This window comes from Apodemus sylvaticus, chromosome 4, assembly GCF_947179515.1.
Source record: "Apodemus sylvaticus chromosome 4, mApoSyl1.1, whole genome shotgun sequence".
Taxonomy (NCBI): domain Eukaryota; kingdom Metazoa; phylum Chordata; class Mammalia; order Rodentia; family Muridae; genus Apodemus; species Apodemus sylvaticus.
Genome location: NC_067475.1, coordinates 165,472,070 through 165,494,516, shown reverse-complemented (window position 1 = coordinate 165,494,516; position 22,447 = coordinate 165,472,070). Strand labels below are relative to the sequence as shown.

The 22,447-nt window shown below is 37.9% G+C and overlaps 1 protein-coding gene across 3 annotated transcripts in view; it reads left to right on the top strand.

The window, feature by feature from the left end:
* The window catches only part of Pkia (cAMP-dependent protein kinase inhibitor alpha), an 81,420-nt gene that overhangs the window by 4,935 nt on the left and 54,038 nt on the right, over window positions 1-22,447 (top strand). The window contains exon 1 of one of the 3 annotated variants that reach the window (XM_052180896.1): window positions 19,645-19,664. The exons of the other annotated variants lie outside the window; for them this stretch is intronic. The gene's annotated coding sequence lies outside the window, so the exon portion shown is untranslated. Of the gene's footprint in view, window positions 1-19,644; window positions 19,665-22,447 lie in introns of those variants that run through there. 3 annotated transcript variants of the gene reach the window in all.

The window sequence follows — 22,447 nt, the reverse complement described above, 5'->3', positions numbered from 1 at the left end:
CTTAGCCGCATTGTAAAGAGGCTAGAAACAGCTGCCATCTCTGCTCTTGATTCAAACAGGTGTGATAAGAACAATAGTAACCTAGAAAACATTCAATAGGGGGAGGTTGAGTCTCAAAAGGACACCTTCAGCTGTCACTTCTTTTACATTCCCCCTAAATCTTTTGGTTTCTAGCCAAAATATAATAGTTGCATAAGCGCAAAAACTGACTGCAATTTTTAAATCTTTATAGTATTCATACTCATGAAATAAATTTATATTTTATAGTATATTTTATAATTATCTAAAATGTTGCAAAGTATATACACATATAGGAAACTAGAACATGTATATATACATATATAATGGGTATATGTTTTATGTATTTTAAAATTAGTTTAGTGATTTAATTATGAAAAATTGAAATCAATATACTACATCAATTTTAAACTAATTTAATTTCATACGTTTGGGATGTTGTACCCATGCCATGCTATCCATCTTCAGAAATTTTTGTCATCCTGAACAGATTTTTGTGTATGTGTGTGTTAAGTAGTAATCCATCATTCTCTGTTCCATCAGCCACCTAGTAAACTCTGTATTCTGTGCCCATCAATTTGTCTATTCTGTGTCACAAAAAAGTGGAAATATTACACTACTTGTCTTTTGTCTGGCTTTACACTTACTATGATGCTTTCAGATTTTGCCCATACCATTATGAGTCAAGATTTCATTCCAGTTGAAAAGCATTTTATTTGTGCATGTACTACATCTTGCAACTTTTAGGTGCAGAACACTTTCAGTATACTGCCTTGTTAGCTTGCACTGTGTTTTATAACAATCTAGTAATGTTTACTACTTTTCTATGTGTATGCCATAATTTATTCAATTAAAAGAGTTGATAAGTATGTATTGAGTCCAAAAGTATCCTTGTGATAGCAAGCCATGGTTGTAAACTTCAAGCCACAATTATGTGGTTATGGACATAGTGGTTTATGTGTATATAACATAAAAGTTAATGACTTTTATATTTGGTGGAAGTATGCCTAAAGATATATGTTTTACTATCTAAGGTAATTTTAAAAATTCTGACCTTCTATAGATTGTATTTATGTTTACTCCTGAGCCATTTCAAGGAATCTTGCAACTGAACCCAGGTAATAAAAGGGTTCTCACAGCACAATCTGAATAAGGAGTTATTCTCCCATTTTGTCATCTGCAGTTTGCAAAGAAACACATGCTATATAAATATTGGGAGATTTCAAGTCTCACATATTTTGTCATTTCAAAATAGTGCCAGTGCGTCACAGATGTCATGTCTTGTAGAAGGGATGAGTTGATGGAAATTATCTGGAGCACTTTTCTTAAGTTCTAGAAATGGACCACTGCATCTAGCCTAATCTAAAGCAAGCTCCGTTTTTTAATTCAAATGTGTATGCCGGCTTTATGGTAAATCTGTGGCCTGTTCTTTGTTTCTCTCTGAGGCAGCCTTTTAGTTTATCTTGAGACAATTTTTAAAGACCCAGCATCTATTATTTAAGCTGACTTATCTAGTATTTGGAATACGGGAAGCACGAGTGGAAATATGGGATATAAACGCAGTGCCTCAGGGCATTTCACGCGTCACGTTCAGGGCAGGAGAAATGCTACAACGTAAAGATGGAGATGTGAGTGTAGTGCATCTTATTTAAAACTCATGGTGTGCAAAGGTTTGGATTTAATGGGCAGACTCACTCTACAGCCCCCAGATACGTACCAGTGGTAAGCTCTGTCTGTTTCCCATTCTTTCTGCTACCACCCAGGTAGGATCTCACTTTGTCAAATGAAGTTTGGTTTTTAACTCAACTGCTGGCAAGTTGAGCTACAATAAGTTGCTTTTCCTCTATCAACTTTTTTTCTACAATTAAAAACAGGAAAATTAGGATAGTTGTGAGTATTTAAAGAGCTACCGTAACAACCTAGGCGTGGTGGAGTATGCTTGTAATCCATGCACTCAAGAAGCTGGGGTGACAAGGCCGCTTGCTGCCGGATTTGTACAGCAAGATCTGGTCTTGAAAGCAAACAGAAGCAATAAAAACACTCACTGTAATTTCTGATATCTGCCTTAGTGAGAGTGAGGAAATACTTTCCATTCTTACTATTTTTGTGAGATGTTGTTTATAAAGATAACTTGTTACCACATCTCTTCCTGAGTGTCACCCCAACATAAGCCAAACTGAGCTTTGAAAACACCCGAAGCACCCTCCTCCGCCCCCCACCCCACCCCCGATGCTATTTCAGAGCAATGGGCTCTGATCCGACAGTGCTGTGGGAATTAGTCTTAGCTTCTATTTTTGACTTTCGAGCAGCTGATTGGATAAGCTGACACAAGTGATTGGCATCCTCTTCCCTCTCTGAATTATGCTGCATAGCTCCTCACACTTCTCAGTGACTCCTTATCAGAAATGGCAGGGAGGGTAGGATGTGAGAGAGTTGACTTCAGAAACCTTGAGGAATGGAAGCCTCTTCCCTGGACCATCATGGTCGCTGTTTGGTTTTTTTATAGTGACAGCATTGAATCCCCAAGGGAAGGCAAGGGAAGGAAGGACAGCTTTAATCCATGAACACTCCTAATGCCAGTCTCTTCCCCTTCTATTCTCAGAGTCTAAGAGACTGCTGCACATCTCTGGGGAAGAGACAAATCTTTTCTCAGACAAATTTTTATTTAATTTTTCTTGGGAATTTTCTATAGTGCTCTTTGAACATATCTTTTTAATGTATAAAAATTGTTGAAATTTTATATAGCTAATCAAAATAGTTAAATTATCAAAAGCTAAAATTAATCTGTAGCTTTATGGTACACCACTCAGAGCTGTTTTTCATTGATTAGACAGTTTAATATTTGATGCTCACAAAATTTTATATTCACGGAGTGGTTCATTATTAGGTATAGCTAATTAGGTTTAGTGAATAAGAACTTTAAACCAATATGTTTAAAGTACAATGCCTGAAGCTCACTCTCTGTATGATGAGTATTAAGGGAACCCTTGAAAGGTAGATTTTAATTCTTCTTCTTGTTGCATGTCTCTCTTTTATTTACTTGGATAATTTATTTCTGCTTCATAAAACAAGTATAAAAAAACACCAATAGCTTTAAGTATTGTATAATATGCAAATCAAAATGCAGCTTGAGAGGGGCTCAGCTGTTAAGGTTGCGCATTGCTCTTTGAGAGGACCTGAGTTTGTTTCACAGCATCCACATGCAGAAATGCACAACTACCAGCTTCAGGAGATCAGATGTTCCCTTCTGGCCCTCACAGGCTCCTGCACTCACACCGTGTATCCACATACGATTTATTAAACATCAAAATTGAAGTAGGCAGCTATGGTGACAGCCAGCTCCAGCCATATTTGCAGTGAGTCATTGTGACTGATGGTCTCTCAGAGTTTATCTGCAGCTAGAACTTCATTACTTTACATGAAAATCATAAGACATCAATGACTATCTCCTCATTCAAAGCTAATAAATGGGCACAGCAAACTAATCCTCAAGGCTTGATATGGGGCCTTGTCTCATTTTAAAATGTATTGAGAATAAGGAAAATATTTCTGTGAAAGATACTCACGTTTCTGCATTTGTGCATTCACTGCAGCAGATCAATAGAAGTGTTTTATGTGTGTTATAAGCTAATGTTTTAGTCAGTTATACATGAATAGATATTTGTAGATAGATTATGTATGTGCCTTATTATTTCAAATATTTGATTACCACAATTTTAATTTCATTTAGAATTTGGATAATACATGTTTTCAGAATTAAATTATACAGAAATATCCAAAACCCTTACTTGTCTTTTATGATCACATGTACTATACCTTCTTTTAATTATTGGTATTTATTTAAATGTTTAATCAAACATTCCATTCCGGGAGAGGAAGGCCTGAACAGTGTGGTTTTTCAGCTTGAACTGTACCCCAATTTAATTTGCTTGTTCATCAATTAAGCGTTTCAGTCCCTGTCATCGGACTTTCTCCTTTGAGTAATACATTGTCCAATGCAGAGAATTTTCCTGTATGTCTAGGTTTCAGAACATTTTTCCCAGTGCCTCTTGGAGTCCTAACTCCAAGAGAAGAGAGTGATTTAGAACCCAGACACAGCTGCGAACACTGCATTTCATCCATTAGCATTGCTAGTTTAGGGATTTTAGTTTAGCTGTAAAGAATTAACATGCAGAAAGTGCTACAACTTCAGGGCCAGACACATTTGAAGGTTACTGATGTTACTTTAATGATTTCTCAGGGTTGCTACTTGTCCATGCCTAACCCAAGAAAAAGTCAGTATTATCTCATCTGCTTTAACAAATAGATTTAACATCCATACATTGCTTCTAGAACAAAGAGGGAATTTACTGGTGCAGGTGTGTTTAATAGTTGACCATTATTAAAAGTAAGGGAAAGATGGTAAAAGGTGAATGTTTTCTTGACTATATGTTATATGAGAATGTTTTAGATTTCTTGACTAATGAGCTGAAAATAGAGGAAAGTAAATTATTCCTCATCCCTGAATAAATATAATCAGTTATATTTTAGAAGCATTATATAATCCTCACAGCATGACCATCCCAACTCTCTAATGTTGGAAGAACAGGAATCATGCTCCTGTTTCAGAGCAAGAACTAAGCTCATGACAGTTAGTGACATGCCACGTTGCAGAGTATCTGTATGAACCGCAAAGCAAAATTCAAACTCACTTCAAGGCATGCTCTCCTCTCTGCTATAGTCTGTGAGATACGAACATACAAATGAGAGCTCAGGTTCAATCTGCTACTGGCTTCAGATTCCCTGGCAATCCTCACTGCAAATGGCCCCAGGAATCCCTCTCTGCAGGGATTTGCATCAAGCCAAGAATGGACCTGTTTAGCATCCTCTCAGTTGTAGTTCACTCTTCTACTCCACCCCCAAAATCATCCTCGCTGGTGAGCCTGGTGACTATGCACTGCTTCTCAGAGTATACCATACAAAATACAGTATAGAACATAGGATATAAACAGAACATACATAGTAGTTGAAGATTGGAATTTGGATAAACAAACGTGGGCACTAACGATGGTTCTGATTTGAATAAAATTCCAATGGAGTTTGCATTTGTATAGATCTTCCAGTACTGAAATCGTATTAGTTTATTTAATGTGTGTGCACATTCTCTAGGCAAAACTTAAGATTAATTTTCCATAGTATAATATTATTTCTGTACCTCATTGCAACATAAAACTTCATAATGAAAGGTATCCCATGGTACAGAAAATTCTCTCCTATAACTAACTACTTTACCCAGATTTAATTAATTTTGATTAAGCTTCTTTTGAATCCACAATAATTAAGCAACTTGTGAGTTACTTGATTTTCTTTTCTGTATCAGATTTCTTTAGTGGTTCTGTCTGTACTTCATGAGTTATCGAGGTAAACCTATACTACCTACTCTTTCTTAGTTTCTTTAATATCTGATATTGAAAAGCCAGGGTGCACATTGGTTACTAAAATGTCACAACTTGGCGATTTAAGTTTTCAGTTGTAAAAAATAAAAGTAAAAATAAAATGCAAGAAGCTAGAATGGGCATGGGGAGATGAGTCAGCTGATAAGAGTATTGCGACTTCTGCAGAGGACCTGAGTGCTGTTCCCAGTGTCTCTTTGGGCTGTTCTTAAATGCCTATTCCTCCAGTGGGATCCAATACTCTGCTTTAGCCTACACAGGCACTTGCACACACACACTTAAAACAAATCTTTTGAAACCGGACAAATGAATAATTAGAATAATATTCTCCTCCATTTAGCCAGCCATCTGCTCAGGTTGAGCTCCGTGTTCCTCATCTGATTGCGCTACAGTCAGTGAGGTAAAAAACAAGTGTGCCAATCCTGTGCTGCATCCCTGCTCATAGCAATGCAGGAACACGTTAGGATTCCTGTTTCACAGAAGGACCAACCAGGCACACAATTATTGAGCACATTATCCATGGCTGCACAGGAAATACAAGATGCAAACGAGGGGATCTGTTGTGAGAGTCTGCATTCTCAAGCACAATAATGAACACGAACATTTCCACCTTTTCCCTTTTCTCTACAAACATCTATCAAACTGGAGTGGAGGAGGAGAGATATCAAAACCCTCATTTGTTTCTGCTATATACTAGAAAGTTCAATTTAAGACTTGTAAAGGCTTCAACAGAATAAATACTTCTGCATTTCTTAGTATATCTCTATAAATGCTATCAGATGGAGATAACATATGAATTTTGGATTATCACCATAAGTGAAACCCTGTGGCAGCCTCATTTTGTAATATGGATAGATATAGTAATTTTTGTAGTAATAATTCTATGTTTTCTTAAAATTATTATCAGATATATTTCCATCTTTAACTCTCTCAACTTAGTTCTTTTTGTAAATACTTTTTTGTAAAAAGGCACAGGTATTTATGAGCATTTTCCTTTTGTTTTGATGTGGATCTTGCTACGCAGCCTGTCTTAAGGGTTTCAATTGCCCTAATGAGATACCATAAAGGCAGCATCAGTAAGACGTTTATTTGCTTTACGAAACTTGACTCACAGTCCATTAAGGATCACCAAGGCAGGAACTCAAGCCAGCTGGGAACTCTGAGACAGGAACCGGTGCAGAGACCACAGAGCTATTTGAAGCACTACAAACTCACATTGTCTCAGCTCAACATCTAATTTCACATTCAGAAAATGATCATTTGTCCATAGCAAGACATTACCAACCCTCTGAATTGGGAGTTTTCAGATTCTGTCTTTGTTAGGAAGTAATTGCAGTTATGTTAACATTTACTCAAGGCTACTGTCCTGTTCTTTGCAGTTTGAACCTATTTTGTCTTCCTGTACTGCAGCCTAGAACAGTTGTGGACTTTATTCAAGAGTTTTGTTGTTAGGCATCAGAAACTCCACATACTGATAGGTCACAATAAATTGTTAATAGTATATGTGATGCACTTCAGTTCTCAAGCAAGATGTTTAGGGAATTGTTCTCAAATCAAGAGTCAACCAGGAAAAAATTACAGAAATATGTGCAAAGGAGATATCAGTTGAATGTGTGTGCTTGGATTTTAATTTGTTACTTTATATATATACACTCATATACTGTGTGAGTGTATATATATGAACTACACTCATGCCTGGTACCTGCGGAGTCAGCACAGGACATCTGAACCCCTGGAACTGGAGGTATAGATGGTTGGGAGCCACCATGTAGTGCTAAGAATCAAACTTGGGTCCCGTGCAAGAGCAACAAGTGCTCTTAATGAGAGCCTACTCTCCAGACTATGTTTGACATTTTGGGGGCAGGAAAATAAATCTTACAAAAAAATTACTATGCTACTGATGCATGAATACTTTAGCTGAGATTTGTTATATTAAAAGCAAGTACCCCTTTATTATATTAAAAACAAGCACCCCTTTATTATTATATTATAGACAAGCACCCCTTTATTATACTATAGACAAGCACCACTTTTATTTTTCAAGTAAAAGAAATATGAAAGGCAGCCACAGGAGCCATCCAATTTCAAGCTGGAATTTCTTGACATAACATAGCAATACAAAAGTTTTCAGAAACTTAGCTGCACATGACTGGAATTCTTTCATGTCTGGATTTCAGTTTTATTTCATGACCCTAAAACCACATGAACACCTTCTTAGGAAAGTACATGAAAACCAGGAAAGTCTTGATTCTGAAATTCCGAGTTTCATCTCTATGAAGAGTTGCTGAGGGGCTGCCCAGTTTGAATGCATATTGCAATTGTGATTCTGAAGCTGTTTCTTTTCAGTGGTCAGGTAATGTTAGCGCTGCACTGTCTGCAATGACTGGGAACACGGTTGAGTTGCTATCAGTAGTGAGGCTGAAGAAGTTCAAATTATTTAAACTATCTATCCTACTGCACATTAACAAATTTCTTTCAACTCTAAAAGTATATGCACGACTCATCCAAGAAGAGAAGGATATGGGAGGATTTGAGGGAGGAGAAATCATGATCAGAATATGTTGTATGAAGAAAATGTCCGATAAAAAATTAAAAGGAAGTGATCACTAATCCCATTTTCTGGCAGGGTATGGGTAACTTGGATTCAGAGAATTAGGAAATTGACTTAGTCCTAACTGGGCCTCCAATGTTCTACTTTCATATTTTACTTTTCAAATCAATCCTGTATATGAATAGAACTAATAGGGAATTAAGCAACATCACTAACTGATGATGCAACTGTGCATGATTGAGCAAGATGATTCTTCCATTCTTGAAAGTACTCTTTGGGATTTGTCTTACTGGGCATTATTATCTAGCCTTGAGTGGGAACAGTGAGGGCAGAGAGGACCTCATCAAGTACATGCCTGTGGGAACCATGGGGAATAATGCTTTTTCCTCAGCCACTGATTTTTCTATAGCCAGAGCCAAGATAAGTAAACTTTCTGTCAAAAGATCATCAGTAAACATTAGTGATGAGGGCAGGCTATTTATTGTTTAAAAAAAATTTTTTTTGAGCTTCATTTTGATTGATTGTCAAGCATTTGATATCTTAGAACAAAGAAAAATACTGTTTGAAATGATTAGCATTTTGTCTTATTAGTTATCTTTATGAGAAATAATCCATCAAGTGGGGAAGCAGTGTATAGGAGAGCAGCCAAGACATCAGATTGATTTCTGCTAAACAGTCTTTATGATTACTGTGTGCTTCAAACTGTGGTTGGCTTCAGGCCATTGTAAAATACCGTAAATATCCGATCTAAAACTCTCTTTGAATTTATTTTCCTGGATATTGTTCTTGGCATTTTCTTGCTTTGTGTCACCTGTCTTGGGCACGAAAGAGAAGATCTAGGCACCAGCTTTTCACGGGTCTCGGCCATGTGGAGAGCGTGTAAGAACAGATGGGTGGGGGGGTGACTGATACCACACACCTCTCTTTCTGACAAATTCCTACAAAGTGCTTTTGCTGTCAGTTTGTAAAGTCTGGCTAGCAGTGGTGGAGTGAGACTGTTGGAAGAAGAGCATTGTGGGAGAGACAGAGCGCTGACCAGCCTGGGTCTCTCTGTACTGTCCAATCATCTTTCTAGAAAATAACTGCCAACTGGTAGCCTTAGGGCTACGATTAGCACAGTATAGTGCTAATGTCCTGTGCTAATCCAATATGAGATTGTCCTACACTTCTAACCTGTGGGCAAACTCAAGTTCAATTTCTAGATTTTTCTTCTATGCAAAACACATGGTCATTTTTCTTCTTGACCACTAAGAAATATCAAGAAATACAAAAGCAAGTTATGACTCATGATATTAAGTCCCATATAGTTTTAACTTATATAAGTTCTCATATTACATAGCTAAATTTAGAAGGATCTATTTTTCTATAAATTGATATGTAGTAAGTATAACTGCCACATGACATCTTTCTGCTGGTAAGTATTTATATGTTAGTTATAATTAGAAATAAATGTAAAAGAAACTAATGCATGTAGTATGTGATTTAAAAAAAATAAATCATGGTGTAAGCTCATCTTCCATCAGGAGCAGGTGGGATATTCACCTAGCCAGGGAAGCCATGCTGTCTGATTCAGACACGAGAGGTGGTGAAAATGAGCTGCTTTATCAGAGCTACAAATGGAAGGGACTCTATCGTGGGACAGTCCGAAGAGCAGAGCAGAGGAACCTGAAATTACTCAGTAAATTATTCCCTAAATCTGTTTATTTTTAACTTCTAAATAGTTTTAAGTGGTTTATATTGACTTAAACATTATTTTTATTCACCCAGAAATGTTTATATAGTATACTGATAGATGATTAGAAGAAAAATATTGCAACTCTACAGTGGGAAGAAAACACTTCTTTATTTAACCCATCATATGTGGATATCTAGGAAATATGTTCTTCTCTCTCTCTCTCTTTCTCTCTCTCTCTCTCTCTCTCTCTCTCTCTCTCTCTCTCTCTCTCACACACACACACACACACACATAGCTTAGCCCAACCCTGAAATTTTATCTAACCCCACAAGTCAATTCTTTCTGATAATACTTGTAGATGCTGTCTTTGTCTTGTCTTTTGTTCTCTATACCAATGTCCTGGTACATTGTAGAATGGAGGTGCAATGCAGAACTCAGTACCCTCAGCATCTGAAGTCTAGTCCTGCCGAACTTGGACAGCCCACAGAGCGTGGTCCTCCACTACCTCGGTGCTTTCCCTTCTCCTCTTCAGATCACTCAGAATGCCACAACTTCAAGCCCCTTAGTCAACCTCATAAGAATGTCACTCCCTGATGCTGATTCTCCAGGTGGAGAATTCTCTGAATTAACGTGTTCATTGATTTGATGGAGTGAAAATGAATGAATAAACAAACGCCCCAAAACCTCAATGAAATCTCTCTGTGTGAAAAGTTTAGGCTTAGAAGGTTAACCTTTTGTCTAAAATCACCAAGTACCTGACGTCTATTATCAGAAAATTAAATATACCCTTGATTCTACAGAGTAGTTATCCACGAAGAGAGAAAAATGTCTGAAGAACCACATACAACATTCACCCCCATGCTGATGTCTGTCTACATTTTTTCTTGCTCATGGTGAACGACATACTATTTCAAATACATATGCTGTATCCCACCTCTGACACACTTTCCTATATATATTAATCTTACTAAATAAATAAAATATTTATTTTGAAATTTATTTCTCTTCTTCACAAATAGCATCCAAATTCCATGTGGGCAAAGTATGTATTTTTTATGACTAGTTTTTAACTGCAGAACCTGCTCACGTGTGTTGGTCCACAGATGCTATTAACACTCCATGCTTACATGTGTTGGCCCATAAATGTCTGGGCACTCAATAAGCACTGATTGAATGTGGGAGATCAAGAGTGAGAAGGGAGGAGGAAGAGAAAATGACGATGAAGGAAATGAGGAGAAGAAAGGAAAGAGAGGTACAGTAAGAAATGGTGAAATGTTATTATCTCATAAAGTACAGATTTTAGGTGATAGCATGCATTTCCTGCCCTCCCCTTAGATGGGCATTAATTGGACAGTCATCATAATTCCCATTACCAAATCTTCCAAAACATTGTACCCCCTCACTGCCATTTTGCTGCAGTCTCTCCCTTGAGTTTCTCTTTCTGAAATGCTGCTTTGTCTTTTACAGTCTTACAGTTGCTTGGAAATACAAGTGAGAAGCCCTATTCTAAAGAATTTCTTTAGATAAACTTGTTCTTTCTCTGTGTATCCTTCCTGCCCTGATTGTCATGTTGCTGCTGAATCCACTCTCTATAATATTGTGTCTGGTAAATATGCAATCGCAGTTCCACTGTGGAGTACTCAGAGTCAATAACTGTTTCCTCTTTTTAGCATCAAATGGCTTGCACGTGATAGCTGTTCACAAATACTAAACCAATCAGTGAACAACCATCCATTCTTCCCCTCAAGACAAGGTATTCTGAATTTCTTTAACAATCTGCAAAACTAAGGAATATGCAATAATAAAAAAATAAAGGTCAAAAGTAAGGGTGCTTAGCCAGCATAAATATCAGTGGCTTTGCCACTGAATGCTCTTACAACTGTTTCTCAACCTCCTTGCTGTGTCCAGAATGCAATGTGCCCTTGGAGTCAGCCACTGCCTTTGGCTCTTACACTGTTTCTTCTCTCCCTTCCTAAGTGCTCCCTGAGCCTTAGTGCTCTTAGCTCTTAGGAGCAAGAGTGTGAGATAGATATCTCATTTAGATATGATAATGCTACAGTCTCTTCTGATTCTCTGCACCTTAACCAACAGTGCGTCTGTGTTTAATCGCATCTTCTACAGGTAACAGCTTCTGAGAGATGCATAGATCTACAGGTATAAGGAAAAATCACTGGGATTCGGTTTAGAACTGTGTTTAGCAGAATAATGGCAGTAGGTTCTTTCCAAGGCCATCTGGCTTTTCTAGCCACGGGTTTATGCCCTGACAATGGTGCCAAATGTGGGTTTCTTTCTGTGGAGCAGGATGTAAACCCATTTGGAGAGGATTTGGTTGTTCCCATGACGTTTGTGCCACTATTGCACCAGTGGGCATGTCTTGCCATTATTCATCACTGTAGCTTGCAGGTTCTACAAGGTACTGCTGATGATTACTTTCTCCTGAATAGCATGAATAGTACTTTTCAGCACTCTGAAAGGCAGCCAGTAGGAATGAGGCTTCCAGGCCAATCCCAGATTGATGTCTTTATGTTCTCTGATTCATGCATGTGGCATTTTCAGCAATATGGTTTTGTCGTCAAGCACTGGAAAGAAAGGAGTACAAAATATGTAAAAGCCCAGGCTAGACCAAATCCCAGCCAACAGATGGAAGTTGGACACAAAATCTCACAGCTAGTGATAAAGCCATTAGTAATTTTTAGCTGCCAAAGGGGACAGTTTTCTCTAAGGATATGGAAACTCTTGGTAATCAACCACACTCCAGTTGAAAACCATATATTGACAAAGATTAGCACAAATTATTCTTGGTGGCTTTTTTGTAAACTTAGGTGGATGGGGAAGGGAGAATAGATCTGGTAGGAGTTTGGGAAGGAGAATGAATATAATCAAAACATCATATTCAACTGAAAGAACTAAAGTAATCAACGAAGTCATAGCAAACTAGAATAATTCTCAAGGAAGGAAAGAGGCTTTCAAGCTCACTATGGGGTCTTACGGTGATTCTGGATTTCATACTGCTGTGAAAAAAATCATTAAATGTATCATGTTAATGAAGTCAAGAATCTGTGGGCCATTTGGTAGGATATCATGATAAAATCTTTACATAGTTTTTTTTCTGAAGTTTACTTCCTGTGGTGTAGTCTAGGGTATGATCTTAATCTTCCTTTGCATGTGACAAAGACAATTGAATCAAAGCTTGCTTGAAAGCTTGTAGCATAGGAGACAGGCAAAATCTGGAGACATTACTCTAGAATGAATGGCTCAGCTGTGTGTGAGTTAGATTGATACTGACCTATCCTAGCAGGAAGATCTAACTCAGAACTGAGAAAACCAGTGGTGTCTTATGAACGACAGAGGTTGCTGGGGCAGACAAGTAGTGTGCTTGTTGCTGCCAAACTATGAATGAATTGAGTGTTTCATTATATAAGGTATGCAAAATAAAAATAAGTGGCCACAATTACTTTTAAACACTGAAGAACCAACACTAGTATAAAGAAACAAATATTAAGCCAAGAAATCAACTGTAAATAAATTAATTAAATGTAGTATACAACATGTGAAAGAAAAGTTAATGAGATCTATTTTAATAGGCAACAGAAACAATTCTTATAAACAGTACTATCTGCACTATATCAAAAATAGCAGCAAAAGACAACACTTTAACTATAATAATTCCTTTATTCAGTGCTAAAATCTAAGTTAAATTGAGAACTTCGCCTTGGTTTAAAAGATGCTTATTAATTCTTTTGAGACTTTCATTCATTGTATTTTGATCATATCCACCCTCTGTGCTATGTCTCCCTTTCCTAACTGAACAATTCCAACAACCTGCCATTCTGCCATCTCTTTTTCCATAGTTGACAATGATACATGTATAAATACACACACACACACACACACACACACAAATACAACCTGCAGATTCCTTTTAATGATGCTCAGCTCATGCTTATGTTTTAGAGCCAACCATGTAGGAGAAGTAGTCTCTGGGGGAAGACTGATTCTATCTCTTGGTAGCTACTAATTGCCTGTAGCTTTTCACTGAGGGTTGAAGTCCTAGGAGATTTCCCATCCAGTTGTCATGTCAATTGGTGTTGTTAGCATTTGGCTACTGTTGAGATTTTGAAGGTTCAGCTTTCCTGGTCAATACAGAAGTTAGGATTTGAGAGCCAAGGCTCTGATTATCTGGCTTTTACAGGCTTTCCACCTCTTCTGGATGTTCAGAAGTTGGCATGACATGCTAGCAAAAGTCAAAACTATGACATTTCTCTACCATCAACCTGGGAAATATTTTTCACTGTTAAAATAGACATGAATTGTGTCTTTTTTTTTCTTTTTTGGATTGGATATTTTATTTATTTACATTTCAAATATTTTCCCCTTTCCAGGTCTCCCCTTTGGAAACCCCCTATCTGATCCTCCCTCCCCCTGCCTCTATGAGGGTGCTTCCCCACCCACCCACCCACTCCTCTCCTCCTGCCCTGGTATTCCCCTACACTGGGGCATCGAACACCCTTGGGCCCAAGGGCCTCTCCTCCCACTGAAGACCAACAAGGCCATCCTCTGCCACATATGTGGCCAGCACCATGGGTCGCTCAGTGTGTTTTCTGTGGTTGGTGGTCCAGTCCCCGGGAGCTCCCTGGGGGTTCTGGCCTGTTGACACTGTTGCCCAGGAGAATTGCTGCTTTGTTTCATTATGTCTTTGTTTCTACTAAAATCACTGTTATTTTGTTGTCTGTTAATAAACAAGCTTTTCAGGCATTTTTACTATTCTGAACTTGCCACATCTATGTCAGCTTTCTCTCTTTTTTTTTTTTTTGTTTTTTGTTTTTTTTTTGTTTTTGTTTTTTTGTTTTTTTTTATTCGATATAATTTATTTACATTTCAAATGATTTCCCTTTTCTAGCCCCCCCACTCCCCGAAAGTCCCGTAAGCCCCCTTCTCTTCCCCTGTCCTCCCACCCACCCCTTCCCACTTCCCCGTTCTGGTTTTGCCGAATACTGTTTCACTGAGTCTTTCCAGAACCAGGGGCCACTCCTCCTTTCTTCTTGTACCTCATTTGATGTGTGGATTATGTTTTGGGTATTCCAGTTTTCTAGGTTAATATCCACTTATTAGTGAGTGCATACCATGAGTCACCTTTTGAGTCTGGGTTACCTCACTTAGTATGATGTTCTCTAGCTCCATCCATTTGCCTAAGAATTTCATGAATTCATTGTTTCTAATGGCTGAATAGTACTCCATTGTGTATATATACCACATTTTTTGCATCCACTCTTCTGTTGAGGGATACCTGGGTTCTTTCCAGCATCTGGCAATTATAAATAGGGCTGCTATGAACATAGTAGAACATGTATCCTTATTACATGGTGGGGAGTCTTCTGGGTATATGCCCAGGAGTGGTATAGCAGGATCTTCTGGAAGTGAGGTGCCAGAAAACCGAACAACCCTATTAAAAATGGGGTACAGAGTTAAACAAAGAATTCTCACCTGAAGAACTTCGGATGGCGGAGAAGCATCTTAAAAAATGCTCAACTTCATTAGTTATTAGGGAAATGCAAATCAAAACAACCCTAAGATTTCTTCTTACACCAGTCAGAATGGCTAAGATTAAAAATTCAGGAGACAGCAGGTGTTGGAGAGGGTGTGGAGAAAGAGGAACACTCCTCCACTGCTGGTGGGGCTGCAAATTGGTACAACCACTCTGGAAAGCAGTCTGGCGGTTCCTCCGAAAGCTTTCTCTCTTTTAATTGTCCTGTGATAATGAAGGCACAAGCCTCCTCAAGAGCTGCTAGGGGTTCTGATCTCTGTTAGGATTTTCAGGCCATGAACTCTGCCAAGTAGGAGGCACAACAAACCCACTTTACCATATTATGCTTTAACAGCTAATAGATAAGTTAGACATTACTAAATTATGCTAATCATTCCTGTGATATTAAAAAGAAGGGATACAGATGCTGCAGTCTCCTAGAGTCGATTAAGTGTCTTCAGGACAGTTAAGATTTCTTGAATGAACTTAGCTTTGAACTTTCAAGGTCATTGCATGCAAGTGATCCCTCCCTAAGGAATTATCTTCTTCTACTCCTCACACACACACACAGACAAAGCCTTACATTGGAGAAGTCAATATTTTATGCTTTACATGATTTTACAGTAATATAATGCAACAGTACACTGAGCTCTTAATTCCATGGTCATTGTCTAACATACAACATGTAAAAGTTACCAATGGATGAATGTTTTTTGAAATTCATAAAGCAAATTGACATTGAAGAATTACATGGGAATAAGTATTGAAAATATCCTGGGATATTTACTTTTTAAACACACTAATGCAGAAATCAAACCTTCCATTACACTTAGTGGTTGGGCAGTAAAGTAAGCATGTATTGTGGTTCTATGTGAAGATATCAGCTGATACAAACCTTAACTTACACACATTCTAATGTCTTCTCATGAATGCTATCTAAGCCAAGCAGCTATTAATTGCTCATATTAAACCTTGTGGCAAAACTCTAAAGAAGAATAAGAAAAAAGATTTTCATAAAAACCTAACTTGTAGATTTACTTACAATCAAAATATAAATTTAAGTAGTTAGTAATAGGGGCCAGATTAAGTTAAATTGTATCCACTGCACATCACGTATTCTTTAATTTTAATCTCTAAAACTGTACTGTATGGAAAATTGTTTCCCAGTTAGGTGCAGTAAAGAAACAGTAGTACAATGGTATCCCCCACTGCCATTGTGTAGAAGCATGCACCACTGGGAGAGAGAAGGAAAGGAGAGGGAGGGAGAGGGAGGGGAGGAAGAAATACCTTCAGGCATCTATAAAACTGTAGCAGTCATATTAAAGTGTTACTCTAATGTTAGTCTTCTCTAGTTCAGCACTGAGAAATCCTAGGTTTTCCCCATCTCTGGAGAAAATTTTGGAAGAATCTTTGAGGGCCTTAGAAGATGACACCTAACAAGCAAAACCAGGTTACCTTGGGTAATTGCAGTAGAATATTAATTGTGGCCTGTGGTAGAAATATCATTGTCATAGCAACCACCAAAGATTTTATAGAAAAGGGAAGACTTGGTTTTCTTTTCCTTTTATTTATTTATTTCTTTTTTAAAGGAGATGACTAAAAAGATTCCTTTTGAAATAGTTCTGGCACAGTGTAAAATGATACACAAAGTTTAATAAAGTTTAACTCACAATTATAAACCTTTCTATTGATTCAGCTACATTATTTTTGTTTGTTAGACTGAATCGCCATCTTATATGACAATTGGTTTCATGTCCAAACTCCCCACAGGGACTCCTGAGTTCAGTCCCACTCTGTTAGCACTAAGTTCAAGAATATAGATTATTTCAGGAGTCTACATTTGCTATGGTTTATAAAATCAGTTCTAGTAACCAGCCCCAGGATGCTTCTTCTGATATAATGAGAGTTTCTTCAATAGTGAAAATCTATGTCTTTGTCTGCTATAGGAACCAATAAACTAAAACTACTAATTTTATGATTATGCTAAAGCTGCAATTGGTTTCCTTGGAAACCACTTGCCAGAGCCGCATTGTCTTAGAAAATGTGCTCCTTTGCCAATACCTTCAAAGGGTGACACTTTGTCATCATGTATAAATTAGCATCCTAGACACCAGGTCCTATAGTGAAAGAGGAAGGGAATGTCACTAATTACATTTAAGGGGAAAATTCTACCTAGAATTGTTTTTAGCTTGGGATCAACAGTTATAGATGTGAGATTTTCACGAATAGCAATATATCTAAAATAGTGGGTTTCCTTGTGTTACGTTCAAACCTTCAGCCCAGCCAGGGCAGCAAAACAGTGAAGCAGCAGTCATGGGACCTTGACATGGAAAGCTGCTACCATTATCAGGATGTTTTAAGGAGTTCACTGGAATTAAAAAGGGAAGGAGCCCAAATATGAACAATGCAGGATAGAGCTCACCACGGAGGCCGGCACCTGCTTGTTGCTACAAGTAATTCCCGTCACCTGTCTTCCAAGCCAAATAAAGTCGCCCGTTCATGTATCTTATGGGTCTTTTACTCCTTTTGTTTTGTTTGCTTGCTGTAACTAGCCGCAATGAACACAGATGCTCATGTTATTAGTCAAACAGAATTTTCACTTTCAAATTTCTCTTTGAAACAGGTGGCAACAAAGGTAATCTCAGATCCTTAATTTAAAAGATCTGCGAATATTTTTATCATGTTTCTGCCTCCCTCAACTCCTCTCCCACATCCTCCTCTCCTGCCTGCCCGCTTAGCTCTATGCACTCTGTTGTGGAGAGTCCTGGTACTGCTAGTGTTTCAGTGCTAATTCCTGGAGGGCTGTGAACCTTCTCCCCACCTTAACTTGTAAAATAAAGGCTAGAGCGGCCCAGTGCCCGCCTTTAATCCCAGCACTTGGGAGGCAGAGGCAGGCGGATTTCTGAGTTCGAGGCCAGGCTGGTCTACAAAGTGAGTTCCAGGACAGCCTGGAACTAAAGAGAGAAACCCTGTCTCCCGGAAAATAAATAAATAAATAAATAAATAAATAAATAAATAAATAAATAAATAAATAAATAAAATAAAGGCTAGAGTCAGAGATTGGACAGTGGAAGGGAAGGTGAAGCTGAAAGGGTTGGGGAGAAAGAGGAGACTGAGAGAAAAGGAAGGAAGATGGAGAGGAAGAAGACGCATAGCTTTAAATAGCCACAGGTAGCTATGACTATCTCAGAAGGGATGGATAATTACAGGACAATTTGTCTTATCTAGGTGGGCAATTTTTATCTATATCATTTGCCTCTGAGTAAATTATGTGAACATCTTGTGAATTGAGAATTTATTGATATATAAATCTGACTAATTATAAGCTTCTAGAGTTTTGATTTTCCTGGGTTACTGGGATTTGGGACCGCTGGCACAGGGGGTAGATGGCTGGGGGTGTGAACAGAATTAGCAGCAAGAGAACTGCGATCATTCCCTGTGTGGGGCTAGCCTAGAGGCAGCCGGCGAGCCTGCCTGAGCGAAGAGTAGCTAGCCTCAGCGCAGGACGGCGCCACTCATTTAACATTTCCTGAAACACATCTCTGTATCTCAGTCTCTTCATATCTGTCTCTCAAACCCCCAAAACAAAATACAGACGAAAAATCAAAACAATTGCACAACAAACCCAATAAGATCAAAAAAAAAGGCAAAATAAAACAAAACAGAAAAGCCCACAAATATCACAAAGTTCACATTTATTTTATTTGATTGCCAATTGCTGGATCTGCCCTAGCTGGAGTATGTTTGATATGTCCAATGCTATTCTTTGGAAAAAACTGATTTTTCCTTTACTGGAAGATAACAATTGCAAATAGCTTCATTACTGGGGGAACCCTGTGTCCCTTTCCCCTTCTCATTGCTGGGATGTGATCTGACTTGACCCCTCCTGGTTCTTGCACATCCCACCATAGTCTCTGTGAGTTCCTGTATCCCCTTGTATCTGGAAGACTTTGTGATATTTGTGGGCTTGTCTGTCCACAGATTATCCAGTTATGGGTGGCTATGTTAGTCTCCATCCACTGAAAGAGGACATTTCTTGGATGAGGGTTGATAGAGCAATATGTCATTAGGAGTGTTTTTCATTTTTGTTTTTGGTTTGGTTTGGTTTGGTTTTGCTATGTCCCTTTAGCAGAATAATAATAGTAGGTTTTCTCCAGGACTGTAACCTCTCTGTCTCAAGTTCTTCACCACTGTATTAATGTCAGATATGGATTTTGCTTAATGGAGTGAGCCTTAAATCCAATCAGAAAGTGGTTGGTGGCTCTCATAACATTTGTGCCACTATTGTATGGGTGTATCATGCAGGCCTGTCACTCTTGTATTTCAGGTTTTGTAGCTGGGTGATACTGATCATTGCCTTTATCCTCCAGTAGTGTGCAAAATATCCTCCCACAGATTAAAATTAGTCAGTAGGGGTGAAGCTTCTACCTGAGACCTGCTTGACCTCTCCTGTGAAGGACATAGGTAAGTGTTGTCTTTAGCAATCAGGTTTTACCATTAGATGTGGAAGGGAGTCAGTAACCTTGGAAATAGCGTGCAGTGATTGAGGGGTCAATCGGACCCCTTTGGCCAATAACCCTTTCTTAGCACTAGAGGTTTTACTTGGTGGCATATTATGTCTAGGTGGGGCGTTGCCTCCTCCATTAGAGGGTGACTCTATTTAAATTTCTCTCATATTTTAGGAAGCATTTACAATAATAGGCTTACATATATTTGTGCAAAAGACCTTTAGTGTTTCCTGTTCCTCTTTTACCCTGCTCTCCTATCTCCTTCTCCACTTAATCCCCCTTTTCTAGTTTCCTGAGTATCATTCCACAGCACTACATTCTATTACTACTCCCCTACTTGGGAAAATCCATCCCATTTCCAGATTCCTTATTATATACATAACCTCTGTAGTTTTTAAAGTAGTTATGTAGTTTTTGTAGTTATGGTCACATATAGAAAGCCTAACAGCTAGCATCCACATATACAGAAACATACAATTTTTTCCTTTGTCTTCTGGGGTTGTGGTTCACCTCACTCAGAATGTCTCTCAGCCATCGGTGCTGTATCTTTTGAGAATAGTCTGCTTAGTTATGTATCTCATTTTTAATTGGATTATTAATTTCTGAATGTTTACTTTATCTCTTTATATAATGTAGGTGCTATTCCTATTTCTGTTGTATCTAGAGTTGGTAAAGAGATTTTTCTCATTATTAAAGCTGTTGCTTTCTACAAATGTTGGTGTCCTTTGCTGTGTGGAATCTTTGCAGCTTCACGATGTTCCAATTCCTATGTGTTAGTCGTAAGGACTCTGCTAGCAGTGTCTTGTTCAGAATGTTCTTTCTGTGCTAATGAGTTCAGTATTTAAAGGGAAAATTCGGGGAATATGATAATCTAAATAGAATGTGTTCGTCTATTCAAAATATACACTTCAATACTGATTTATGATTTAATAGGACAGTTCTCTCTAGCCACTCAAGGCTACATTCGAACTGGTTACGGGGTTCCCTGGAAGGAAAGCTAGGGATAGGAAGGGGGTGATGGGAAAAACATGGAGTCAAGACAAGATTTCCTGCTCGAGACTCAAAGTTTAATGGAGGTCTCCAAATATATATAGGCGGGGCAAGACCCTTCCCCCCAAAGCTGGAAACAGGTCTGCAGAACTGGTTCTGCTTACTCTGCGGGAGGCTGGCATCAGGTGTCCTTGGAGAACAATAGGCTTCACCTTGGTCTGAGCGCTTCACCCTAGGTGGGGAGCAGTGGCTTGCAGAGTTCTGAAACTTCCGCTCAAAAAGGCTGGGGGAGGGCACAGTTCTAATCAATTTTTTTTAAGTTAGACTTGAGAAACTGTCTAGTTCGACCAAAAAACTAGTTATCACTCACAGTTAAGCTTTGATTCAGAGAAGAAAGTAAAAGCTGGCCAATAGGAAATGTTAAGATTTGGCAACAACAAAAAAAAAAACCTCCTAAAATATGAGAAGGTTTTGTCCATTGAAAAATGTGTGATTTCCCTATAATATTCATTGTATCTAAATATGGTACAACTGAGAAAAATGTTAATGTACCAAAATCTCTGTAAAAGCCCTGTGGAAGCTTATTGCTAATTTAAGGCTTTCTAAATTTAAAGTCATAATTTAAGTAATTAATAAACTTGAAATTTAATTAGGAAAGTGACTGATGGGCTTTCCTTAGGATGATGTTTATTCTAATTTGCTTCACATACCTTTGTTTGGTCATTCTTGAAAAATCCTCCAGTCAGTGCAAATCCTCCAACCCCAAATAATAGGAGTTCCCTTGCTGGCTGATTTCCTTGTTAACATGAGTGATGGCAATTAGAATGTGAAGAATTGAGCTTAGGCTTATATCTTTTACTTGCATACTATCTATATTCCCTCCATATTTATGCTCAGAATGTTCTTGAACAACATTTAAATCAGAAGTACATTTTAAGTCCTTTTATTTCGTAAAATTATTTTAAGAATGAAAGTAAATTCATAAGTGTCTTTGGAATTATATTACAAGACATTATTATGAAATAAATGACATTTTAAAAAATACTATAGTACCTGGTATTATTTCTAAAAATCTGTATTAAGTGAGAGGGATTAAACTCCAGGAGCAAAATATGTAATATACTCTGTGTAAAGATAATAATGTACTGCCAGAAATGTGAAAATATTGATAAAATTTATGTGGCTTCCGGAGATCCTAACTCCTCATGATGCTTGAGTCGCCAGCATCTTAAATACTGAGCTGCATCCTTGACCATGCACCAAACATTTTCACCTGTTCTTCTTTCCTCAAATCCTCCCTGGCAGTTGTTGTTATTTTCTGGATGACAGTTATTTTAACTGGAGTGAAATAAATTCAAAATTTTGGGTTGATTTGCTAAATCCCTAAGAATGTTGAATACTTATGGTTCCTTCCAGAGAATTTTGAAGCAATAGTTTTCATTTGGCATGTAGAGTTGCCTGTTCTCTTATATTTCCTTAACTCTAAAGAGTTATGTGGTTTTTTGTTTTGTGACATGACACATTTGACATGAATTGCAAACCATTTTCATGACAAAAAATAGTTAGTAGCACCTGTGCACAATAAAAGTAAAACATCTGGCCATAACTTTATAATCAATAAAAATGGAGGAACATTTTTTATTAAAGATTCAGGTTTATTCTTTAGCTTGGCTTCAGAGGACATTTTCACTAGGCAGTCTTTCTTAGCATTGGCTTAATTTTAGAAACTGACTTACTAATATCTATCAT